The 26,595-nt window shown below is 51.7% G+C and overlaps 1 long non-coding RNA gene across 1 annotated transcript; it reads left to right on the forward strand.

The window, feature by feature from the left end:
- Positions 1-701: 701 nt before the first annotated feature.
- LOC129013731 (uncharacterized) lies at positions 702-25,155 on the forward strand. Its single transcript, XR_008494064.1, has 3 exons — positions 702-923; positions 11,112-11,257; positions 25,077-25,155. It is a non-coding gene; the product is annotated as an uncharacterized LOC129013731 (long non-coding RNA).
- Positions 25,156-26,595: the final 1,440 nt, after the last annotated feature.

Genomic DNA, 26,595 nt, shown 5'->3' on the forward strand with positions numbered 1-26,595 from the left:
CAGGCGGCGCTCCCCGGGGCTCCGGGCTCGAGCCCCAGGGCACCGGGAGGAGCAAGGATCCCGAGCGGGAGGGAGACGACTGGGGGGCGCGCGGCACAAAGAGCTTTTTATTCAAATTTGTTTAGAGTTTCGCGAATTTGCATGAAAAATGTGTGAGAAAAGCCAGCTCCGGTGACCTCATCCGCACCTGCCATTAACGTTCAATTAGCGGCTGAATAGCGGCCGCCGACGCGACGTGCAGAGAATCCGGCCTGCCCCGCGCAGCGAGGGTGGCGGGCCAGGCCCGGGATAGGGTGGGACCGAGGGAGGGGGACGCGGCGTAGGGCCCCGGCCTACTCCTCTGGCCCGGAGACCCAGGACCTCGTCCGCACTCCAACTCTCCGAGGGAACCCGGGAATCTCAGGACTCTCGAGCCCAAGATTGTTTGGAGCGCGCCGGGACCCTTAGGATGCCCGGCTCCCTCTGGGCGCAGAAAAGGGCGGGCTTGCCTCCTCCCCAGGACGGAAGGTGGCCGGACGAGCCCCGTCCCAGCTCAGATGGGCTTCCCCGCCATCTTCCGGACAAAGTGTCAAGTACAAGTTCAAGTTCAGGGCCAGGCCCGGGGGCCGGGGGGGGGGGCGCTGAGCCTTACCCGGCCGCCTTTGTTCTCTGGCATAATCGCTCTCACGTCCCCCCCCGGGCGGGGCCCAGCAGAGACCCCCGCCCCGCCCCGCCGCGCCCCACAGGAGCCTCCTCCTCCCGCCGGCGCGGCGCCTGTCCCCTGGTCCCGGCGTCCCCGCTCGGTGCCACCGAAGGATCTAGGGGCTTGGGCCGGGGAGGGGGCGGAGGGGGGAGTGGAGGCGCGATACGAGCCCGTGGGAGCCTCCCCAACCCCGCAGTCCCAGCGGCAAACTGTGCTTGGTCGGACGGATGCCCGCGCGGAGGTAAGAGCCCTTTGCGGGGTTCGCCCATATCCCTGTGCCCCGCCCCCCGCCTGGGACTATGCGCGACCCACGGAGCGGGGCGGAGGATGGTGTGCTGAACACCGGCTGGGCAGCCCCGCTGGGCCTCCGGTGGGGGGTGGGGGGCGCACTGTCGCTCCAGAGCTCTGGGGAGTACCAGGCCTGGGCGGTGGGTATGGAGAGCAAGTGCGCCCAGCCGAGGCCCAGTAAGATCGCCGGCCTTTCCCAAAGGCGTTTGGCTCACCCATCTCTCCTCGGCTAGCCTCTTGGTCTCCCCTTCTGTGTTTCTGGCTCTGGCTCTTCCTCGGCTCCTCTCAGATTTTGGCTGGAGAGGATCCTAGTTAGAATCTAGCTCAGCCAGGTCCTGAGGCCCCTCCTGAAGAGCCGGAGATGTGTGTGCGGCTCAGCTGTTAGGGGAATCAGCTGTGCCCACTCACTCCCCCATCCCATTCCCAGAGCCTAAAATAAAGTCCTGGGCCAAATGGTGGTTGCTGGGGTGGGGTGGGGTGGGCTGTGCTGGGCAGTGACTTAGTGGCAGTGCAGGGGCCATACGAGTTCTTTTGTGTGTGTGTGGGGCGGGGGGGACCTCTTGCTGTCCCTGCATGCCTAGTTCCTGGATTCCGTGCGGTGACAGGTGTTAGCTTGTACCTAGCTTATACCTCACCCAGTGCACTGCCAAGCTGAAAGGGCACAGGAGGCTTCTTCTGAGTGGCCCAAATCTTGTCCCCTATACCTGCCTTTCACTCTCAGGTGCTTGCTTTGAGGTCATTTATGTACCCATGCTTTACATACAGTTCTAACATTCACAATATTCGGCTTCTAAACTCACAGCAAGTTATAAGTAATAAATTAGAAGGGGGAAGAAGGCCTTTTCCCTGCAGCTATACTGCTCCCATTGTGCGTTCCTTCCCCTCTTCTCTGTGTTGTCCTGGGATTTCTCACTTCTGGGATTTTACTCGTGCTGAAGTGCCAGCCTACTCGAGTACATTTCTTCCCAACTCCAATTGGCCAAACTTTGTCCAGTGCCTCCTCCTCCAGGAGGCCTACCCAGATTTTCTCCACATCTCTCCCTCTCTTGACACCTTCAGCAGAGGGTCAGCTGCGCATCTGAGTCCTTAGTAAATACTCAATAAATGAAGTCATTTCTGGATGAATGAATAAAAAAATCATACATACACATAAATCTAACAAGCATTGAGATGGTCGAATTTTTGTTTTTAATATTGATTTAAATATAACAGCTCCCAGGGGCTCCTCTCCTCTGTTCCATCACATACAAGAACCAGCCTGAAAACGTTGGTTTTGTGTGCTCTGTTAAAAAAAGAAAGAAAAATTCTATGCAAATTGCTTTACAATTTAAAAAAGAAGAAGAAATGCCAGAAGGGATCCCCTCAGCCTCTGTGCAGCTCTGCTCTTCATCTGACGGGGCCCCCAGAGGGCTTAGAGGAGCTAAGGTTTCATGAACTGTACACGACTTGGGACCCCTTTGCAAGGTCTCAGTGGAGCCACCAGAAACTTGACTAAAAATGGAGACTGACCTACCTAGTGCGTGCGTTTAGATTCCCGATGATTCATCACTGACACGCTGATGTCAGAGGAGCCTGGGAAGATGTTTACATCTTTTTTAAAAAGGGAAAGCGAAACATTTTTCTGCAAAACCATCTGTAAAACCATCTGTAAAGGCTGCTCTAGACTCTTCCTCTTCCTCCTGGGCACTTCTGGCCTGAGCTCTCGGACAAACCACTATTTTTCTCCTGTAGGTTCCCTAATTTGGATGGGTAAAATGAGGACATTTAAGGCAGCCACAGTTGGCAACGGGTGGTATAAATACTACTCTGCAGCAGACTGAGAGAACAATAATTTATTTATATATTAACTCATTTAGTCCTCCCAACTAAAGGAGATGGCTCCCTTTTATAGAAGAGGAAACTGAGGTATGAAGAGGTTAAGTAACTTGCCTTCAGTCTCACATCCCGAAGAAGGTCCAGCAGGCTTTATACTTGGCAGGAAGGGTTAGACTCACTGTGCTTTACTATACTACTGACTTTGTAGCTTTGCTCCTAAAGTAGTGGCTAAATGCCTCCTCTCCCAAGTCACATTTCATGTGGATTTCTTTGCTTTCCTTATTATCCAGAGACAGAAAGGAGTCAGGAGTTGAGGGGCAGTGAACAGCCTCCTTTGGAGTTTTTCGTTCAAATTCTGGCTCTCTCCCTTACGTACCATGTGACTTGTGTCAAATCTCCATATCCTCGTCTGTAAAATGGATTTGCAAATTGATCTCATCTCATGGACTTGTGAGGATGAAAGAAGATGCTAGGTTTGGCCCAGGCCCTGAGTCATAAATGTATCCTTGAATGACAGCCATTATTATTACCAGCAATCACCTCTAATGACAATGTTACTGTCACTATGCATTTTCAGAAAACAGTGCCCCTCCCCACTCAGAAAAGAAAAAACAACACCCATACATCTCCACGTGCTTTAACCAAGCAGCCGAGGGGTGCTAGGACTGTGGAATGACAGCAGCTTCATTCTGTACACAGATAATTCAAACTCCCAGTAGGTCTTGTGGACCCCCAATGTCTTAAATACAGACCCTTGAAACCTTGTCTCTCCTGGGCTCTTAGCACTTAGGAAGGCGTGAGCATGTGGGTGGGGGGAGGGTTGAAAGACCCTGTGGATAATTGAGAGAATTAGAGGCCAAGACGACTCTTAAGGAGAGAAATCTGAAGCATGTTGTTTTTCACTTTCTTAGCCATAAACTCTGACTATTGCCTATTGATGAGGAAAATAAATTAAGACTAGATCATGCTACGGAAGTATAATAGATCTAGTCAGTGGAATGCTTCTGCCTCCTTTCATGTAATTTATATTTATTTTATTTATTCAGTGCTTATTCTGTGCCAGACATTGTTTTAGGCACTGGGGATACAGCAGAGAACAAAACAGAAAAGCCCCTGTCCTCAGGGAGCTGACACGTGTGTGTGTGTGTGTGTGTGTGTGTGTGTGTGTGTGTGTGTAAGGAGAACAAAAACATCAGAAATTCTGTGCTGTGCCTGCCTCTGACAGGATCCCTCATGAGTGGGGCTGGTCAGCTTGGTCTCCCTCACTCTCTCACCCCTTAAAGCCAAGGACACATGTTTTCACACAGCTGTCTCCACTTGGGGGTAGTATTAAGGAGAGAGACAGAGACAGTCTCAATTTCTCTCTATATCCAAAAATAAATAACAGGCTGAGGTAAAAAGGTTACTCAGGCAAGGTACCTATCAAGCAGGTGATACACTGGTGCCTGCCTTCTTCATCCCATTCCTGACCAGATGCTGGATCCAGGCAAGGCTGAAATCCCGGTAGTGGAACAGGGGCAGAAATGGTGACAGTCGATGGCAGAAACCAAGAGGACTGGGAAGAGACAAGGCTGTATCCAGGGGTGTGGGCAAATCATATTAATAGCTAGCCTGTGCCAGTTAATCCTCACCAGGAACTCTGATTTAGAGATGAGGAAACTGAGGCACAGAGAGACTGAGTAAAGTGACCTAAGGCCACATAGCTATTCACTGGCAGATCGGGGGCAGATTTGAACCCAGGGGGCTGGCTCCAGGGTCTATGTGCCTTATCCCACTATCAAACTGTTTATTTAGGGACCAAATTACAGAAAGAAATGTGCACTTCTCTTGGGTAAAACTCATTCTCCAAGTGTCCTTAGAAGTCAGCAGGGGGTTCTTCATAGACACCCTCCCTCACACTTCTTAGAGGCCCAGGTTAGAGATGTTAGGAACCTTCTTTTACAAGCCCCCTCGCTTGGCAGATGAGGAAACAAGCAGATGGAGAAGGACTTGCTGGAGACCATTATCAAAGTGGACACTAGAATTGTGATCTCTTAGCAGAGCTCACACTGGGGCTGCATGTCAAGGTCTTGGGGAGAAGAGCTACTTACCTTACTGGAGCCTCCTCAAGGGCCTAACCACTTCTACTGCCAGCAGAGTAAAACACCTGCCTACTCTGTAAAGAAGTCCCAGATAGTTTCTGAAGGCCTTAGTGGACTCGAGGTAACATGGTGTCCAATTAGAGAGCCAATGGGCCTTATATCTGGTCCTTGGAGAACTGTCCTTGTCCTTCTGGAGCACTGCCCATGCTCTGGGCATGTCCTTGGTAGGATATGGTTTCCTGCCAATTTAGGGAGCTTTTCTCCATCCCGGAGCCAGGGGCCATGGAAGCCACATTTGTTGCCCTCCCCACTCTTGGTATGTACCTTGCACAGAAGTGGGGACTCAATGACAGTGGCATTCAATTGAATGTCTTCACCTCTTGGTGCCAAGTCAGATCCCCATACTATCCCACAATGCTGCCTGAAAGATGCCCCCGTCCTCCTTGGAATTGTTGGGGGAGGGTCAAGGACCACCACCCTGGACTTGGAATCAGAATGCCAGGAGGAATCCTGGCTCTACCTCTCCTTGCTAGGAGATCTCCAGGTAACCCAGATCCATTCTTTGAGCTTCTATTTCCTGAAGGAAGCTGGCAGTGCCTCCTTGGGAGGCCTGGCAAGTGGGGGATTATAGGAGATGCTGTGTGTGAAGGTGCTTTGCAAAGGGTGAGATGGGTGGGAGATCCTGCTTACCCAATCACATGCTTAACTGCCTTGTTTGGTCCTGGGTCAGAGAACCTTAGTCCTTTCATCACAAACCAAGAGAGAGGATGGAGGATTAGGGGAAAGGGAGCAGGGGTGGGTTTCCTCTGAGTTTCCCCACAGAGGCTCCATCTTGAAGGTTACCACTGTCCCACCCCATGGAGGGGGTTGCTGCAGTGAGGAGGGAGCTGGGGTGGGATGTGAGCCTCAGGAAGAGCCAGCCTATACTACACCCTGTGAGTCAAGGAGTCTATCTTCTAGCCTGGTGGTTTCTGGTTAGAATTTGACATTAGTACCACGAGCTTTACATCAGCCACTGGACTGGCAATGACGGGGATGCCAGGTTAATGAAACGTTCCTGACTTTCCTGGCTGGACATAGAGGTTCTATCACCAAACAGAAAGATAAGGCATTTGTGATATAATAGCTGGAGTAACCAAAACTCTTTGGAGATTCCTGTTTGAACACACCCCAAAACCACATAAAATTTTTCACGGGTGAAAGAGTTCTACCCTTGGTGGTTCTGGAGTGAGATTTGGGTGCGTTTGGTCTGATTTACCCAGCCGTGCCTGCCCAGGGCTCCTGCTTGGCAGGTCTCATGGCCTAACTCACTAGACTGCCTGAGGGGGACCAGAGGTCAGTGGGGTTTAGCCAGAGTGAAATACACAAATCAGAAGGCGGGAGGTGCCCACGCGGGCCCAGAATGTATGTGCTCAAATGCCTCTGTAGGATATGGTTTCCTGCCAGTTTGGGGAGCCTTTTCTCCATTTGAGAAAAAACAAACTTACAGCGAGGGGTGAGGGGTTAGGGTTTGGGATTGGGGGAAAAGGTGGGTGGGGAGCCCCCCCAAGGAAGTGAGGAGGGGGCTGCAAGGATTATACCTAGGCATATGTTTCCCTAGAAATCACATTCATTGTATTTTTATAATTTATTCTAAATCTTTCATGCGAAGAAAATCAATAGTGGGTGTTAGTACTGGTGGCCCTCCTGATCACACCTGCATCTCTTGAGTGTGCCTTAAAGGTCTTGGGAATGGAAAATATAAAAACTGCTTCGTGATGCGTCATCTTTATCCCCCACTCCCCCACCCATTCCAATATATTTTCTACTTCTAGCCTAAATTCAGGGCCCCCTACCGGGGCCGGCCATGATCTTGAGGCCGGCATAGGGGAGGCCGCGCTCTGTCCACCCCAGCGTGGTGATGCCGTTGGCTTCTTGTTGTGCCCGGTATTGTGGGCTACATGCCTTTCCGGCATACGGAGCTCAGCGTCCAGGCCAGTGCTCCTCAACCTCTCAGTAGTGTTTACCCGAGGCCGTCGTGCAATGAGACTATTCGCATGGCATTGTCAACGCGGCGGCGCGCGCGTCTCGGCCTTCCGCGGCTTGCCAGACTGTCCTGCAAACCACCTCACCAGTCTCTTTGGCGCAGGAGACTCAGGCTGTAACCGGAGAAAACACTTCACCCTGGAACCCTAACTCAGGTCCTGGCAAAAGATGCGAGAGGAAGAGTTGCTGTCTTAATAAATCTCGGCCGCCCGCACATCTGGCCCCTGGTCCTGCTCGGTAGAGGACTGGCTGGTGGATGCGCGGTCCTGGCCGTGGGCACTCGACCCACCTCTGTTTTCCTTCCCGAGGCGCCCCTGGATTACCACTTTCGGTTTGCCCTTACATCCGGGATGTCGAATTTCCCAGGGAATCATAATTATTTTATCTATAATTTATTCTAACCCCAAGGTTTCAAGAAAATCTGTAATGAACGTTAATATCTACAGCCTCCTGGTCAATCTGCATCGGGCGAGAGAGCCGTCGGGTTCTTCGCAGTGGGTGACTTCAGGTCCCTGTGCCTTGTTTCCTATCACTCTGAAAGAATTTTCTCCCCAAGGGGAATCTAACTTGTTTGAAACAGGTTTATCCTCTCTGATTTTCTGCACTGGAGAAAAATCTGGATCTGCTTTTCGAAAAGATTTTTTTTTTTTAAGAGGCATCCGGTCAGGCCTGAGAAGTCGGGCTGAAGGTGCGCCAGACGTTATTGCCTAAGACCTCCGGACGTTATGTACCCCAAGCACCTGAGCTACTAGGGGTATATCAGACAAGGTTTCCGGGAGCAGCCCCAGGAGTCCCTTCGCCCGCTCCCAGTCCGCAAGCGCAGAGGATCCTGAGCTCTGTCCCCCAAGGTCTTGGCGTTTGCTGAGCTCTCTCCGCGCGCGTCGAGGAGAGGCCGCTTCTCGTGAGCAAAAGCTGGGAGTTGTTAGAGATTCCGCAGCCGCTCTGAGGGCGAGATCGGGTTTGTCCCACGACCTCGGCGCCAGGGAGCTGTAGAAAGAGACAGACCCCAATTTTCTCCCCTTGGAGAATCAAAACCTCCCCTTGGAGTTGAAACAAAACCTGAAAGCCCGAGGTTGCCCGCACGGCCAGAGGTGGCGCCTAAGCGGCGGGGGCGACCAGAGCCGCGTGCCCGCGCGGTTCCCAGGCCTGGGTTCTGTTTCTTCCTATTTTAGTTAGTTACTTAGCTGGTTAGCTAAAAGACAGCTCACAGGCAGCATTTATGCAAACGCCAAGCCTGGACCCATGCTGAGTCTCCGCGGCCGCCAGACCTATAGTTGCCCGGCTGGGCTCCCAGAGGAGTGACGAAGGGAAATTCCTAGTAATTAAAGGGGAGGTTTTCCCGGGGCGCCCCTTGGTGAAGTGGCCTTGGCTTCGAGTGAGGAACAAAGGACTAAGGTGCCTGCGCGCAGCGCGCCCTCGGGGCCCGGCGCGACCAGCTTTCACGCCCCTCCCCGCTCCACGGCGGCCGCGGGCTTTGTGAGCTGGGGCCGCGCGCCGCGCTGCACCTGCCCGGCTTTAAGTACCTTGGCGAGGCAGCGCGGGCGGCTGTTCTAATCGCCGTCTCCAAGTACCTGCTCATGAATAAACACCAACCCCATTTATCAGGTACTTAGCGCTCATTGTGAAGGGGAAATTGGCCCTTTTCTGAAAATGTCTATCCACAACCCATCTGCGCAGTTCTGGTTGCAGAATTCCCCTCACCCTTGAGACACACACACACACACACACACACATACACACACACACACACACACACTCACAACACGAGGCTCCTCCAAGCTAAGATAAACTCGCTTTTCTTCCGGTAAGTGCGTGATTGAGCCGCGACAATAGGCGGCGAGGAGGAGGCCGTTGGGTCAATAGCCTGCGTCTCTCCCATTGATAGGAAAAGTCAGTGCGCGGAATGCAGGGCCTTAGGAAAGCCCTGTCCGGCGTTCCAGCCACAGGGGTCACACTTGCATCAACATGCGGGCACGCTGCCCCTTGGGTCCCCCAAACATTGAGCAAAATATTGGAAAGATGGCCCGAGGTGTCTGTGGTGCCTGCCAGCATTGGTCGGGTGGGCCCCAGCTGCACCCTGGGTTCCCCTACTTTCCCCCAGTTGGGCCCCACATCTGGGTCTGGCTCTTAAGTCTTGGGCATGTGGGATAGAGAATTTAAGGATCCAGATACTTTGCAATCCCCGGGCTAGTAGGAGGAAAAGTGGTTCCTCTGGGAACCCGGATGAGCCGAACAGCAGCTTTCGGCAGAGGCCCTCAGGTTTCAGAGTTCTCCAAGTGGGGAGAAGGGCGGCCTGCTCAGCCCGCGCACCCGTGGCAGCACCACGGAGGGAATAAAAGCAGGGTAAACAATTTGAAGATCCCCACAAAGGCAAGACAGTAAATTTACAAACTCATTTGCGTCCTGAATACTCGCTTCTTTTTCACTCATACATTCCTTCTAAAATGTGGACTTTCTGTGTACATGGGCGCGCATTCCCAGGACTCGGTTCCCTAGGTGGAATTCACCCAGGAATACAATCGATTTTCTGAACCTGCGTAAGGCCACAGGCAGCTCTGAAAATGAAAGCGTTTGCTAAGTGGGGGAGATCTCACCAATCGAACGTTTAAAAATGGCTTTGTCTTCATTCAGCTCTCCCGATTTATTTTGTGTTTTACAAATAGAAGCTCAGAGCTTCTGTCGCCCAGTCCTTGCATGACTCATGGCGGTGGCCACACGGGTTTCAGGGATACGGGATGTTTAGAAAATCGCTGAATATCGGAGTTTCCTAGCACGTTCCATTTATACTGAACGCAGGCGGCCGCTGAAAATCCAGCCTCGACTCTTGCTAACGACTGGGTAGGACCCTTGGGGTCCTGCGACCGTGCTGGAGGGTGTTCCCGGCTCCGGTCTGGGGAGGCCTGCGCGGGGACTAGGTTCTCGAGAGGCGAGCGGAAGCGCCAGAGAACCCGAGACTGCTGCGGGGTCGGATGCGGGATCCCTGGGCTGCGGTTCTACGCAGAAACGCCAATGGCTGTGCCTCCCCAGCTCCTCCCAGCCCCAGTCACTAGGCCGGCGCCTGGCCCGGAGGATCCTCCCAGAGCCCTGGCGGTGCCATCCTGCCGGAGAAAACAAGCTCGGCCCCGCCGGAATTCGCTCCAAACACAGACGCTCATTTTTGGAATATTCTAGAAAAATAACAAGATCTTGTTTGTCTTTATGATTCACGGGAGGTAACTGATGGGAGGGCCATTTACATGAGGGCAGATACTGTGGGGTGAAGGTGACTTCTGGACGTAGGCTTTAAAGTAGGAACGGCTCCAAATTCCCAATATCTCCGGCCTTTCCGTTGCAAATCGGACCCCTGCGGGAAAACCAGACATTTCTGTTTCGTGGCTTTCGGGCTGCCTCCAGCCCACGCAGGCTCGTTTAGTCCCCGCGGAGTCAGCTCCGAGCCTTCCTAATCCTGGAACAAGGGCTCCAGGTCGCGGCCGCGGGAAGCCGCCGAGAGGGTGGGGAGTAGGGATTCCCTCCAGCTCCTCAGGGCATCTCACAAGCGCCTTCTTCTGCGCCGTCTCCCCACTTCCAGGTGCAGGGGATGAGCTTCCCCAAGTTAAGCTTGATTTTATTTGGTGAAAATTCTGGAATTCGAATTCGTTGCTCTTGTGTGTTTGTGTTAAATGCCTTGATGGCGTAGGTGTGTGCGCACCCTCACAAATTTATGGAATTTATGGGCGGTGAGCGTGGCCGGGAAAGGTTTGGGGGACAAGTAAGAGAGGGCGCCTGCACGCTCTCTCCGGGCCCGGGACTGGCCCCCAAAGCACGGCTGGAGCAGAGCGTGGTGGAAGTGGTAAAGGCTTCAACTCGACCCCCTCTCTCTTAGGAGCCCTCGTTTCACCCTTCTCGGCCACGCCCTTCGTTCGCATTCTTGCGTCCCTTGGGGTCCCAAGCAGATCCCCCACAGAAGGCCAAGGAGAAGTGGAATTGAATCAGGGCAGAGCAGGGCTCCCCCAGGGCCGGTTCCCCGACAGGCATGGTGCAGCCAGGCCCGAGGCCTGGGACAGCCGTTTCGGAAACCCTGGGGGTCGAGGCCCTCCAGACTGGACTCAGGCCGCAGGAAAGAGCATAAGCCCAGCCCTCTCACATAGTGTGGCTTGTCCTCAAACCTCCCACCTCCCCAGATCTCCCCACTACAGCCCAGCCTCACTAATCACCCTCCTTCATCTTGGTTCTTTTGAAAGGGTGGCCACGGGAGTGCCTCCGCCCATGACAGCAGTGTACAGGAAGCTGACCCGGAGCTGGGAAGCCGGGAGAAGGCACGTGGGGTTCCACCTAGATAAACCCCAAAAAGACAGCTCCAGTGAGGGCCCAGCAAACCTGAGACCAGGTAGGGAGCAGCGTGTCCGCAGGGGCAAGGATGGAGCACCAAGTGCCAGAGCCTGAGATTTGGGCTGTCACATCCCTCCTTGGGAGTACTTGTGGCCCCTGGATAGTCATCATGTGCAAGCCTCGGACCCCTTGGAGGGGTTAGGGAGGGATCTGTGGTCCCCCTCTCATGTCGGCTACTGAAACCCCTGGGTTCCTTGAAACAATCTAGCCTACACCAGAGCATCCATCTTAAAACTGGTGGCTTTTGGTTCCCCAGGACCCTGCTCAACTCCTATGACGTTAGATCACCACTTAGAGCGTCTTGATGCCCAGGCTAGAAGGATCTCGGTTGCACCAGCTTCCCCACTGCAGTTCGAGGTTTTATCCCGACCGACTTTCAGCAAGCAGCTTAGCTCAGCCTTGGCGCTGCCTTCCAGGAAAGAGGGGCAGCAGCAGCCTCGGCTGACCCGGGTGCCCTTGTGGGCTATCTAGTGGGGGCTCGCGGGTCCTTGCCTTCTCTGACTGGGGTGGGTGGGAGGTAGGTTCCTGAACTTCCCGGGGCTTCTCCCTGGCACACTTTGGCTGCCACATCACGGATGGAAACGCTGAGGCCAATGGGCTCAGGTTCGCTAGCAGCAGGCAGCCGGCCCTGGTGTGCCCGCTGTGGCCTGGGTGCCCTCCATACCCCCGCGCGCGCTTGCTGTCTGTGGGTCGCTGGCAGGTAGGGGTGTTCCTAGGGGCCACGGGGGGAAGGGGGTGGCGGGGCCGGTCTTGCGCTTCCCACGCTCCCTCTGTTCAGTTCACTCTGGTGGTCTCTGTTCCAGTCTGGCTTGTGGATCCCTGGCTCCCCATGGCCAAGCCGAGAACTAGCGGGCGCAGGTTTCATTGTGCAGACTCCCGGGGTCAGGTCGCAGGGTCACGTGCACGCGTCGGGCCTCCTCCGGGCGCTCCTGTTCCAGATCCGCCGACAGAGGGCGCCGGGGGCCCGAGAGGAGCACGTTCGGCCGCCTCTCCCGGGTCCCTGGCGCCACACTGGGGGCTTGGTGGTTCAGAGCCACACCTGGCACCCTCACATCCCAAACCGGGATAGTCGCACGGACAAAATCACAGGAAGGAGCGCGCAGCTGACGGTGGGCGGGCGGGACGGCGGAGCCACTTACAGCGGGACCTGCGAGGGTGTGGGTAAGGGACTCCCCAACGGACCCTCTAGTTTGTAACCGTGCGAACACAGGAGGGATTCACTGTGTGCACCGTGGAGGCGTGGACATCCACCTGAGTGTGCAGAGGCAGGGGAGGGACACAAGAGATAGTCCCTGAGACTGGCTCCAACCAATTTCTGAGCTGGAAGGGTTTTCTAGAACGTTAGTCCGAACACCCTCTTTAATAGCAGGAAACTGAGGCCCTGAGAGGGCAGCGACTTATCCAAGGTCCTGCAGCACTTAGAAACAGGGCTGACTTAACTAGCGCTGGGGAAGGGCGGCCCCTCCGCTGTCCTCTGAGCCTCAGTTTCCTCCGCTGTGAAACATTACAGTTGTACTAGGTCGTGGTTCTGGAGGTATGCCTGAAGGGGTGTGCAGGGGTCTGCATGGGTACGCACATATGTGTTGGTGCACGTGTTGGTGCATGTGTGTGTTGGAGGCAGCCTATGGCCATCTGAGAAGGGCTATGTCTCCATGCGTAGGCGCCTGTAAAGAGCTCCCTGGGTGCCTGTGTGTATTTGTGTGTATTTGCCCTTGAAGGAGTAGATGTGTATTTGCCCTTGAAGGAACAAATTGTGTACAGATGTATTTGTGCCTATCTAAGTGTGTGTTTGTGAAGGGATGTGTTGTGAGGAGGTGTGTGTAGAAGAGGAAAGGGATATTTGTGTCTGTGAATTGTGTACATGTGCTTAAAGGGGTAATTGTGGATTGTAAAGAATTGTACACTGGAAAAGGGCCTGGCACTCCCCAACCACTGGAACCCCACCGCCTGCCTTTACTGCTCCTTCACGTGTGCCCTGGAGCCCATTCTCATTCTGTACCCCACAGAAAGGGGCAAGGGGATGAGAGGGCTGAGGGACACAGGCTCTGGGGTGTGGCTCTGCCCCAATGCCCAGCAGGCTCTAACGGGCTGTGATTAGGCAAAGGTTCTCCTGGGCTGCAGAGGGGGGGGGGGAGAGAGAGAGAGAGAGAGAGAGAGAGAGAGAACGAGGGAAGAAGGAGGATTATGGCAAATTCATTTCTATTTTCCAGCCCACTAAGCCTGCAGTGTGTCCCTGGTGTTAGCATGAGAATGGGCCAGGGCTCTGTGAACACTCCCCGCCCCCGACCTACTGACCCCTCTTCCCCCCTGACGTGAATAGCGGGACTCACAGCCTCCCCAGCCTCTCCAGCTAGTGCCTGCAAAGCCACGGCTCCTAATCAGGGTAATTTAATATATTTTAAGCCCCCGGCGGCTTTATTTTCCCTCCTTTTCGAGTTTGTTTTAGGCATTCACCGCTCTCACCCCGTCATTAGACGGCCTTATTTGACGGATGGAAGGAGCTGCTATGAGACCACAGCCCTTTGTGTCCCCCACATAAGCTGGGCTTCCCCGTAATTAGAATGGTATTCCCAGCCATTGAGGCTTTTCATGAGGCAGAACAAAAACTCCCCGAGATGAATATCCCCCAACTCCCAGCCCCCTGGCCAGGAAAGGGGCTGTGAGTTAAAGGGACTCCTTGGGGAAGGCAGTCCAGAGCAAGGACGGCCAGGGTCCTACCAGGGTGAGGAATTTAGGGGCCATGGGAAGTGGGCACCAGACAAAGGCTGGTGGCTGGTCAAGGTTGCTGGTAAACACCAGTCACCTATACATACTCCACCCAGCGCTCAGCCAGCCTCAGGATATGCTGGGCTCCTCAGAGGACCTTCATATTCTACGGGGTCTTGGGGTACGGAACCAGGCTGGAATGTGCAAGTAAAACACAAACACGCACAGTCACACTAGTCAGTCACGTGCAGGCTTAGGATTACATTGTAAACACACATATATACACATACATGTACACATGCCTGCTCAGCCACAAGATTACGACGTCACTAAACTAGGTTAGGAAATACTTGTAAATATACACACATCACACACGTTACCCAGACAGAACCAGACTGCAGTTTGTCTTTATATCTGTGCACACACACACACACACACACACACACACGGCCAGCCACTCAGATTGCTTGTGAACACACACACACTCCTGCATACTCATATACATACATACACCCTTAGGGTCATCCAGACCCCAGTTTTTCTGGGGGCATTCGCCAGCCTGTGCACACTATGGTGCACCACCCCTCCTCCCCAGGATATAGACTTGCTTCTGGCCACATTCCTAGGTCCATGCTCAGCCTGTGTGCAAGTAGTTTGACATGCACACCCATGCATGGATGCATGCTCATCCTCTGGCTCACACTGTCATGTGAAAACTCAGGAGAATACTATAGAACCAACATGACATTACAGTGTTTCCATGTTTTCCGGCCAGCCTCTCCCAGACACTCATTACCAGACACGCAAGGGAGTTTTGAGGATAAGCCCCCACTTAGCTACACACTGTGCTATGAACTCAGCCCCCAAGTGGGCTGGGTTCTCTGGGGCTCAGGTGGGGGTCTCCTATGCCCTTTGGGGAGAGGAGATCTCCCTTTTCTAGATTGGACCATGCTCCGAGGACAGAAGGCAGGTGTCTGGCTGTCTGGTACAATCAGTAGCTTTTTTCAGGATTCAGGAAAGGCTCAGAGGGTGATAACTAGGTCTGGGAGTCTGCAGAAGGGAGAACTCACCTGCTAACTGACGCACAGGGATGCAGTCCCATGGAGAAATAGTGAGTGCCTCATCTCTAGGAGGATTCCAATAGGGGCAGCATGATAGCCAGGCAGAGATGTTGTGGGATAATTCATTTATTTAGTTCAGCTCCTACTCTCTATCAGACCCTGTGCCCAGTGCTTGGAATACAGTGGTGAGTAACATACAAGCCTGTCTTCAAAGGATCTTAGAGTCTTAAATGGGAAAGCTACACACACACAGTTAATAGATAGGCCTGGGCCAGGGGACAGGGATAAGGCTGGGGCAGAGAGGAAGAGAGGAAAGTGATATAATGGGTCTCTAGTTTCCACAATGGAATATTGGTATCAGGGACTGAAGTGGATCATTTAACATCCTGTGCTGAAGGCACAGCTGTGGCACCTTGGAAGTTTTTTTGTTTTTGTTTTTGTTTTTTGTTTTTTGTTTTTTTGAGACAGAGTCTTGCTCTATTGCCCAGGATGGAGTTCAGTGGCATGATCTCGGCTCACTGCAACCTCTGCCTCCCAGGTTCAAACAATTCTTGTGCCTCAGCCTCCCAAGTACCTGGGATTACAGGTGTGTGCCACCACACCTGGCTAATTTTTGTATTTTTTAGTAGAGATGGGGTTTTGCCACGTTGGCCAGGCTGGTCTTGAACTCCTGGCCTCAAGTGATCTGCCTGCCTCAGCATCTGAAACTGCAGGGATTATAGGCATGAGCCACTGCATCTGGCCCTGCACCTTGCAAGTCTTTGAGCTGGATAAGTGATGCATTAGCTGGTCTCCAAGGGCTCTCTCCATTCTAAAATTCTTGTACTCCTGGTCTAGGTCCATGGCTTTCTCACTGTGGCCCCCTTCCCAAGGTGGGTAGTCTCACCCTAACTCACTCTGCACAGTGTACCTTTACCATGGCACTTATCACCTCCACCAAAGCTGCGCCCAGGCTCTTAGTGAGGGGAGTGGCTGGACCCATTCAAGGTCTCTGGGAACAAAGGAGAGGCTCATAAAGAGTGTGATGAATTCATTTTGCTGGGGTGGGGTGGGAGGAGTGTCCAAAAGAGGTAGGTTAGGCTTCTTCATGCTTCTGACTTCTTAGGAGTGAAGAACAGTCCACTGAGTCTTATGGAGCCTCATTCTCTTCTATTCTGGAAGGAAGTACAGCTTTGAAGTGATGGGGTGGGGACCTCAGACTGGTAGTTGTTTGCACACTTTTTTTTTTAACCTTACAGAGAAAATGACCAGAAAACCTCAACATCTCTCTCTAGGTAAAACGTGTGTCTGTTTCTCTTCGTAGGAAAAATTTCACAGGGTGAATTAGAGAACAAGGGATGCTTTGAAGCCACTTCTGATGTCTTTTATATATATATATATATATATATATATATATATATATATTTTTTTTTTTAATTTTGCCATAGCGTTCCATGGTGTAATGTAATGGTTAGGAGCCAGGGATCCGGAGACATCCCGGTTCAAAGCCTGTTCCCCGCTTTGAGAGAGCTTGGCCGCGTCTTTTTGGGCCTGGGTGTTTTCAACTGCAAAGTGGGAATAATGATAATACCACCCTGCTAGGGTTGTTGTGAGGATTAAATGAGCTGATACATGTAAAAGAGCCCAACAATGCCTTCCATGCAGTAAGTATTCAGTGTCCGCTGTGGTGATTAATATTAGAGTGAGTGCTCAGTAAATATTTGTTGGGTAAATGTGTGCATTTTTCATTTTGTTTGCATTCAGGATAAAGTTGTGGGAAAATGAGATCTTCCAGGTAGCCTCTGCCCGGTAACTGGCAGGAGGCGGAGATGGGGTGGGGGTGGACTGAGAGTCTCCAGCAGTTAAAAAAAATAAGCGTTCGGAGACGATGGGGTCTCGGGTCGTTACTGCGGTCTCCAGCAGGGGGAGCCCAGGTAGCCATCACTTGCAGGCTCCAGACCGCAAGGAGGGAGGGAATTACCCTTGACCGAGCACCTACTGTGTGCAGTGCCCCCGTCAGGCGCTGGGGGGCGCCGTGAAGTCAGGATGACTGGGAAGTGGGGGGTTGCAGAGGGCACAGTGAGATGCTTTTGAACCAACGCAGACCTGCAGGGCCGACTTCCTGAGGGCGAATGTCGCTTTGCTGCAGCGGGGCACGGGTTTGGTTCCTGGCGGGGCCTGGCCTGGGAAGCGCGGGGCTGAGGGCGGTGCCCTGGCCGCTATCCCGAGTCGGTGCGTGCCTATGCTGCAGGAGGGCCACCGGGAGCTCTGCTTCTCCGCTGCACCCGGCTCAGAGCAGGCACTCAGTACAACTCACTTAGCGAAGTAAAGCTGCCTGGCGGGGACACTCCGGGCTGCAGGTGTGGGTACAAGGGGCCTCCTCATGGCAGTTTTGGGGTGGAAACAGTACCATCCCCCGGCACCCCACCCTCCCCCTGTCCCTGCGGCTAGACCGGGAAGAGGTAAAGCCCAGAGACTGCACCTTGGCATGGGTCAGGGGTGCCACGTGGGATCTGGCCTTGAACAGGACATTCCTCATTCTGCTTCCGGCAGCGCCAGGTTTTCTCGTCCACTACTCTGCGGTGGCGGGTCGGCAGCTGGAGGGACAGCAAATCTGGGGGCCCTGGTATGTGTTTATGTATGCATGCATCTATGTATATATGGGGTAGTTTTCATAGATATTTTCAAATATCAGAGCTCCCGACAGTTCATCATTGCAGCTAATTAGAAGAAGGAGTTGCACCTCGGCTCAAAAGATGCCAGAATCAGAAAGATATTGAGGAGCCAAAGATTGGAGACGGTTTTCCCTTTGCCCCAGAGCAGGCGGGTTTGGCCCTGTAGGTGAGAGCGAGATCTGAAGAGGGTGGGGCCGGGGGCGCATGCGCTAGATTCCCTGCTGGCCCAAGTGGTCCAGGAACAGTGGCTGAACCAGCGGATCTAGTGAGGGAGCTGGCGGTCCCGCCGGCCCTGCTCACTCCTGGCCCCGCGCGTTTGGCCCGGCAGGCTCAGGAGCTTGGCTTCTGCCCTCCCAGAAGCTCTGCTCCTAGAGAAGTTGGGTTGGAGTCATCGAGCTCCATATTTCCAGCTGTGTGAACTCGGCCAGATCTTTTAGCCTCTTAAACCCTTGGGAACCAAAACACCAGCCCCTCAGTGGAGTGCGAGCAAGCGTCTTTAGGGAGACTGTAAACCTCTGTGGACGCCTGTCAAGACCGAGTGTTGAATGCCTTGCTGGGTTTTTTGTCTTTTAATCCTCATCTGAGGAGTCTTTCTCCCAGTTTTACGGATGGGGTAGTGGAAGTCTTGATGAAAGGGAGTGGATGCCCTTGTTCCTGGGGCAGCCAGCTGGAAGCCTCCTGTTGTTTCTCAGGCCCCTTTTAAAGTTCCTAAAATGGAATGCTGGGACCCCAGGAAGGAGGAGAGGCACACAGGATAATTCTGGCTGAGAGCAGAGGTCTCCTTCACCTGGGATCTTGGTCTGAGGAACTGAAGTGGGAACCTGGTCAGCACAGGTCACCTTCGGGCCCTCACTTTTTGGGTGGCAGTATATTTGCCTAGTCCCCATTGGAGGTTGCAGGGGCCTAGAAAGATACAGGATATGGGCTGGTTGGGGGAGGGGGAAGTCTGCCTTAATTCTCTGAAGTCTCCTCAGGTATCCCTTTTCCAGGAAGGGCATTCATATTTTATCAACAGAGGGCCAATTATGGGGCCTTGACCAGAGGTTTACTTTTGTTTCGGTGACTCCTGACAGCAGCTCCTTGGGAGGAGCTACTTCCCCCCATTTCACAGGGGCAGAATCTAAGGCCACGAGCGGTAAAGTGAAAAGTGACTTACCCCAGGTCACATAATGAGGGAGCAAAAAGAGAAGGGGACGGGATTTGATTCTAGGTCTGGTCTGTCCTTGCCTTCACACCAAAAACCTAGTCCTGGCATCCCCCCCCACCCCCGACTTCTGTATCTGCCTTATGATATCCCTTAGAGCAGGGTGGTTCTGAAGTTGGAGCCTGGCCCATTTAAGGGATATTTCCAGGACAAAGCTTGCCTAAGGATCAAGCCCCCACCTAGTGCAGGGAGGCTAGGTGGGCACAGGGTGCCCATGTGGACCTGGGCAATGGCAGAAATGGTGGGTTTAGCACTGTGGAGTAGATGGCCATGACAGGGTGAGCTCCCACTGTGGTCTGGGGTATCCCTAAGGTCAAGGTCAGAGTCTTTGCTGCTCCCTTTCCCCTCTCATAGGGAAGCTGAGAGAAAGCTCCTCTTTGGGGTTCTGAAACCCAAAGGTCATTTCTCAGCAAGAAAGCTGAGACGCTTCCCATCTTCCCTGACCCTCCTGACAGCACCTTTAGGAGCCAGAATTGGCACAGTGAGGCTTCCCCAGGCGCAGACGCCAAGTGGCATCCCCCAACTCCTGGAAGAGGAATCCTGATGAGCTCCAGATTAAAAAATCAATCCAGTTCAAAAGTGATCAGGGGAAACTAGATTCAGTTAGAGAGGACAGAGCTAGGAGGGCCAGGAGTAGAGGGCGGGCCTCTCACTACCCCATCCTAGAGAAACTCTGCCATTGGAGGGAGAAAATCTGCACTGGGTCTGGACTGATTAAACTGTCCAGCTCTCAGAGAAGCAACTTAGTTCTTCGGAGCTTTGTTAGCAGAGACACAACAGGGCAGTGCAGGCTGCCAGGAGCTGTGCAGAAACGCCCCTTCCCCCAACCTACTGCACATCTGGCATCTTTTTAAATTTTCCAAAGTCGGGGAAATAAACTCCGGTGTCTGTGACAGACGCTATTTCCAGAGGGTTTACTTTGGGTCTCCCCTTCCACTGGTGACCCCTAAAATCCATAAGGGTCTAACTTGGTGGTGTGGCAGCATCGTTATCACTTGGTGGTGTGGCAGCATCGTTATCTCCGTTGTGAAGGGTAGCAAACACAAGTTTTCAGAGAAAGGGCATTTGCCTTTTTCTTCTAGCCGCCAGCCTCTGAGAGGGCACTGGACCCCAAGACTCTGCAGGACTCGCCTCAGTGCAGAGGCTCTGGATTCTCTGGCTCTGAGGCGAGATGGGAGCTGTCCTCCCAGTGGTGCTGAAACTCGGGCTGCCTCCGTTGGGGTCACCGACAGAGGCTCACTTGTTCAGGCACATCCTGGGTCAGCCTTTCCGCCTCTGAGACGGGCTCCTCCCATCTCAGATGACAGATTCTGCCTGGAAGGGAAGTAGTCCACGCCATCATCATTCCCCAAAACCTTAATAGCCACCTAACTGGATTCACCACTTCTCATCTTGCCTCCTCAATTCATTCTCCACTCATTACCCAGAGTGGTCTTTTCAAGAGGCAAATCTGATCCTATGTAAAGTACTCATATGGTTTTCCATATCATTCAGAATAAAACTTAAACATTCTTGCTAGAGCGCTAAGAGACCCCTCCCCCTCAATGATCTAGCCCCTGTCTGCTTCTTCGACATTAATCGCCTATCAGGATGGCAGTGATGGGTTAGAACTGGCTTAATTCTGATATGTTTTGAAGATAGAACTGCTTACATTTGCTGAGACATTAGAGGGGTGTGTAGGAGAGAAATAGTGGAGTCAAGGATGACCCTGGGGGTTTGAGGTTGAGCGCCTGGAAGGATTGAGTTTCTATTTCCTGAACTGGGAAAGGCTGAAGGAGGAGCAGAGTTTTGGGGATGGGGATCTGAGGCTGTTTCTGGACATGTTAAGTTTGAGAGATCTACTAGATAGCCAAGGGGGATAGTCCAGTAGGCAACTGGACATATAAACTTGGCATTCAGAGGAGAGGTCCTGGCTGGAGATATTAACCGGGGAGAGGTCAGCTTATTGGTCTTATCTAAAACCATGCAGATGAGATCACTAGAGAGTAAAAGTACAAAGAAGAAAAGTGTTCCAGGGGCTGAACACTGGAGTACTTTGATTTTAGAGGAAGAAATTGAAGACAATCGGTAAAGGAGACTGGGAGGGAGGGTCTTTGAAGAAGAAAACAAGAAAAGTGATGTCCTTGAGGCTGTGGGTTGGGTGCAGTGGAGGTGTCTTAAGAACAAAGGAGAGGTCAAAAGTATCCAATATGCTGCCAGGCCAAGAAAGATGAGGATTGACAATTGACCTTTCGATATCGCCTCACAGAGGTCCTTTCTGAGAAGTGGAAGTAGGGAGGGAATATTAGAGGGAGGACCAAGACAGAGTATGAGGAAATGGTACCCAGGCAGGCTGAGGAAGAAAAAAATTATCTGGGAACTAGTGGGGAGGCCACAGGGAAGGAACCCCAAGAGGTGGTGAAGCACTAAACAGTTTCAGCCAGGTAAGTGACTTGTTGACAGACCAGGTCCTCATTCTTCCACATGCTTCAGAAGTTCAGTTTAGAACCGATCTGGGCCATAGTAAGACACTCAGGGTACACATGTTTAGGAGAGTTTTTGTTTTCTGCTTCATTTCAGCTCAAAATACCTCCTGGTGAAATGGTTTAACATTTACCCTTCTGGGATCAGAACCTCATAGCCCCTTGTCTTGACCAAGACGACATGTGACCTGCACAGGGAGCACGAGGGCACATGAGCTAGTTCAGTGAAGGGTCCCATCAGAGCAGGCTTGGGCTGCATAAGTGCAGGCCACATGCCCAGACATGTGGCCTGGCCTGGCCTCCCTTGCCTGGCCTGGCCTCGGGAACACCCTAGAAACCTCTTCTCACCTTATTTTTCAAGTTAAGGAAGATAATACCCCCAAACTCAGTCTGGCTCTGCTTGACTGGTCAGTTATGCAGATGGTAGCCCGCTTTCCTCTCAGAAACCCTGGCTCAGTGAGAGTGCTATGCTCCCCGACAGCCAGTGAGGACCTCTGTGGTCCTCGCACCACCCTGAGAGGCAGAGGCAGCCTTTCTTGCTTCGTGCCCGCCTTTGGAGCAATGGTCGCCAGTTTGCCGTCTAGCGGGGGAGCATGATGCCCCCAGTCTCATGCACCAAGGGCAGAGACAAGGACGAATCTCGCACTCTCAGGTGTCCTGGGGCCACAGAAGGGAAGCAGGTCAAGCACAGGAGATGGATTGTCATGGGCTCCTTCTCTGTCTTGGTGGCCCCTCAGAGGCTGCACCGCACCCACTCCTGATGTCATGGGGGAACTGTAGGGCCGGGCCAGGTGCAACTCCCAGGCCCAGTGGCTTTGTAGGGAGTGGGCTGAGGGGGTTGGGAGAGTTGTTGGGGAGGTTGGGGTGTCCTGGGACTGCCAAGGGAGCTGCTGAGAGAGTGAGGCCTCTGAGCGACCCCTGCTGATCCATCCCCTGCACAAGCCACACCTCTCTGTGCAATACACTTAGGACTGCCCATGGTCCCATAAAACATTTATACGTGGGTTACAGCCTAGCAACAAAAGTGTGATGTGAGCACTGATAGGGAACTCTGCTGCAGTGTGCCTTGGGCAAGTTACTGCCTGTGTCTGGGTCCCAGTTTCCTCATTTGTCAAATGGAGGTACAAGAACAAATTGGAATCCAAGATCCTTTCCTGTCTCAAAAGCCCTGATTAGCCCCAGTTTGCCTCCTCTGGTACAAGTAAGTCTGACACATCCACCGCTCAGGTATTTCTTTAGCTCTGAACAGAAGAATGCCTCCTCCTTCCCCAGCCCTGGTCTGAGTGCTCATCCTTTTCTGTCCATCCTGGCCACCTCTTTCTCCCTGTCCCTGGAAAGGCTCTACAGAGGAAGTGGTGTTCTAATTAAATAGAGAAGAGATAAAATGGCATTCCCAGCATAGGCAAGGGTATATAGTCATGGAAGCCTGTGTGATTCAAAACATGCCCAGTGGCTTGGTATGGCTGTAATGAAGGGTGAGTGGGAAAGGAGTGGGGGCTCTATCCTGCAGAGCCTTATAATTCATGCTCACAAACTTGGAGCTCATGCTGAAAGTGATGGGGGAGCCATGAAGCAGTTCAATGTGATCAGAAGTTGCAATTAAGACATATAACTCTGGGGTGGCATAGAGAAGGACCTGAAGGTTTGTGGCAAAGCCTGAGGATCATCTCCCTTTCCCATGGCTGCCCAAGATGAGGACTGCATTTCCAAACTCTCTTGGATCTGGATGTGGACATGTGACTAAGTCTTGGTCAATTGAATATAAGCAAAAATATCTTGTGTACCTTCCAGGGGGTGTTCCTGGAGGAAGGGGAAGCACCCATTATCTTTCTTCTTTCTGGATGGAATGTGACTCAGTGGTGAGCACCTGGGCCTCCTGATCTAGCCTGATTAGGTTGATGTAGGTATGTTCAGTGGGCAAGGCCAGCACAAGTGCCTACCGTGTTTGGTCCACAGCTGTAACATGATACCAGTGTATTCTCCCACAGGTGTGCGAGCCTATTGCCTGTGTATTCTAAAACTGGCAGCAATTGGGCCAGCTGTACTACTTTCTTTTCCTGGCATTCCTGTTAGCTGTCTTCTGGAGGAGTTCTTTCTGGGGGGCATCTCCACATCTGGACAGCAGGGATTGTTTATATCCACTTAGTAAAAATAATAACAGCTAATATTCACTAAGCATTACTGTGGGCAGATGCTATGCTCAGAACTTCACATGGATGATGACATTTATTATCTCTCTGTCTTTTTTTGAGACAGGGTCCTTGCTCTGTCACCCAGGCTGGAGTATAGTGGTGTGGTCACGGTTCATTGCAGGCTTAGGTGATTCTCCCACCTCAGCCTCCTGAGTAGCTGAGACTACAAGCACGCACCACCATGCCCAGCTAATATATATATATAAAAAACACATTACATATATATAAAATATAGTATATATCACATATATAATATATAGTATACTTCACATATATAATATATAGTATATATCACATATATAATATATAGTATATATCACATATATAATATATAATATATATTACATATATAATATATAATGTATTACATATTACATATATAATATATATTACATATATTGCATATATTGCATATATTATATGTTATATGTAATATATTATATATGTAATATATAATATGTTATATATTACATATATTATATATTTATATATTACACATATAACATATATATTATATATATTTTTTATATATATATATAGTAGAGATGGGGTCTTACCATGTTGCCCAGGCTGGTCTGGAACTCCTGGGCTCAAACAATCCACCTGCCTTGGCCTCCCGAAGTACTGGGATTACAGGCATGAGCCACTACATTTGGCCTCATTTATTATCTCTTAACTGCCATGCCATCTTGCTTCTAAAGCCACACCAGGGTGAATACAACAGGAAGGTTCTGGTGGAGATGTGGGGTCATTATTGAACAGAACTGATGAGGCTCTTCATGCCCCTGACCTGCCCTCAGCCCACGTGAATGACCCTCCCTGTTCCAGATGAGGAACCAGGCTCAGACTTGTGAAGTAAGTAGCCCAAGGTCATACAGCTGGAAAGTAGTGGGTATGGAAGTAATTCCAGGTCTTTATTATGCTGCAGAAGAAGCAGGAGACCCTGTGAGCTTCATCTCCAGCAGAGGGACTACCATAGTGACTCTGGAGCCAGATGCTCTGGGTTTAAATCCCAGCTCTGCCACTGACTGACTGAGTCTCTCTGTGCCTCAGTTTTCTCATCAGAAAACAAAAAAAACGATAATCATAGTGCATCCCTCCTAGGATTACTGTGATGATTAAATGAGATAATACAGAAAAAGTGCTTAGCATAACACTAGTGTTGTTATTACTTTATTATTATTACCAGCGTCTGAGTCCCTCCCTGGCCATGCCAGGGAGAACAAGCAGGTAGAGAGGAAAACCAGAGCTGAGAATTTTCTGTCCCATCACCCGTGCCAGAAGAGAGAGGACAGAGGACAGAGGAGGGGCCGCGTGACTGTCTGGGCTAGCGAGCAATTTGCTGGAGGAGCTCATTTGGTGACTCTGACTGAGTTAATTAAAGATGGCCACCAGGGGTCATTGCCATGGTGACAATTAGGCTGGGAAGGAGCCTCATTAAGGTGCGGTTTTAACAAGGCCAGTCGTTTTTAACCTGACATCCACGTAAAAGAGGGATTTTTCAAGTTGCTTCCCTTTCTTCCTTTGCTGTATTTCAGATCCATTTCTAGAGACTTCCTGTTGAAGAACAAGACAGAGGAGAATTCCTGGGTTGAGTCCCTCTGAAAAATCAACAGGGCAACAGGTTTCTTCTCTGTGGTACTACTCTGGCATCTGAAAGGAGGCCTGGTTGGCAGAGGCTTGGAGAGGGAGGGGAGGGTTGAGGTGATGAGGTCAGAGGAGGAGGTGAGGAAGGGACTCATGTTGAATTTTATTCAACATGGAACTGGAGGCCTTTTCTGGAATTAGAAAGGTTGCTTCTGCCGCCCAGTCACTTCCCAAAGTGAGGTGGCAGGGACAGTGTGGATGGCAGTGGGGTTGGGTGTAGTGTCAGGCCTGTTTCTCCCAAGTTGAAGGGAGGAGGAAGGCAGGAGGCTCAAGCCCTGTCTTAATTCAGAGCACTTTGAAAAGTATGTATTTTTTTCTTATTTCCATAACAATACACTTATTGAGAAAAATTAAAAATTTCACAAAAGCATAAAAAGAGAATATCCCCTGCAGTGCACCCCTAAGATGGAATGACTGTACACATTTCCTGTGTGACAAGAAGCTGAGCACGGGCAACCAGGAGCTGGGTTTGGGGCAGGGGGAAGGGGGTTGGGGATGGAACACATGTACTTTTTCATTTATATTCTTGTCTACTGTTTGGATCTTTATCAGGAGAGTGTAAAATAAAACCAAGTTAAAATAGCATACATTACAACATTTTTCTCTCTTTTCTTTTCTTTTTTTTTTTTTTTTCGAGACAGAGTCTCGCTCTGTTGCCCAGACTGGAGTGCAGTGGTGCGATCTCGGCTCACTGCAACCTCTGCCTCCCAGGTTCAAGTGATCCTCCTATCTCAGCCTCCCAAGTAGCTGGGACTACAGGCACACACCACCGCGCTCAGGTAATTTTTGTATTTTTAGTGGAGATGGAGTTTTGCTGTGTTGTCCAGGCTTGTCTCCAACTCCTGGCCTCAAGCAATCCACCTGCTTTGGCCTCCTAAAGTGCTGGCATTACAGGTGTGAGCCACTGCACCAGGCCCTGACTTTTTTTTTTTTTTTTAAAGCACATTGTAAAATATTCAAACTAAACAAAGGGTAGACAAGAAAGGTAAGTTTCTTAGGTAGGTCCCCCAGTCCCTTGGGGTGTGTTCCCCACCTCAGATGCAGTCATTAAAATCAGTTTATTTTGTATCTGTCCAGAGATATTCCACATGTGTCCAAGCACATTGTGCAACAAAGTTAGCACACTATTCACCCTGTTGTGCATCTTGTCCCCGGCTTTTGTTTTTAAGTTGGTCTCAAACTCCTGGGCTCAAGGGATCTTTTTGTTTCAGCCTCCTGAGTAGCTGGGACTATGGGTGCATGCCACTACATCTGGCTAATTTAAAAAAAAAATCTTTTAAGGGGGTAGGGGGTGAGGTCTTGCTATGTTGCCCAGGCTGGTCTTGAACTCCTGGCCTCCAGCAATCCTCCTACCTCAGCCTCTGGAGTAGCTGGGATTACAGATGCAAGCCACTGTGGCTGGCTTGCATC

Source organism: Pongo pygmaeus, chromosome 16 (genome assembly GCF_028885625.2).
Source record: "Pongo pygmaeus isolate AG05252 chromosome 16, NHGRI_mPonPyg2-v2.0_pri, whole genome shotgun sequence".
Taxonomy (NCBI): Eukaryota; Metazoa; Chordata; class Mammalia; order Primates; family Hominidae; genus Pongo; species Pongo pygmaeus.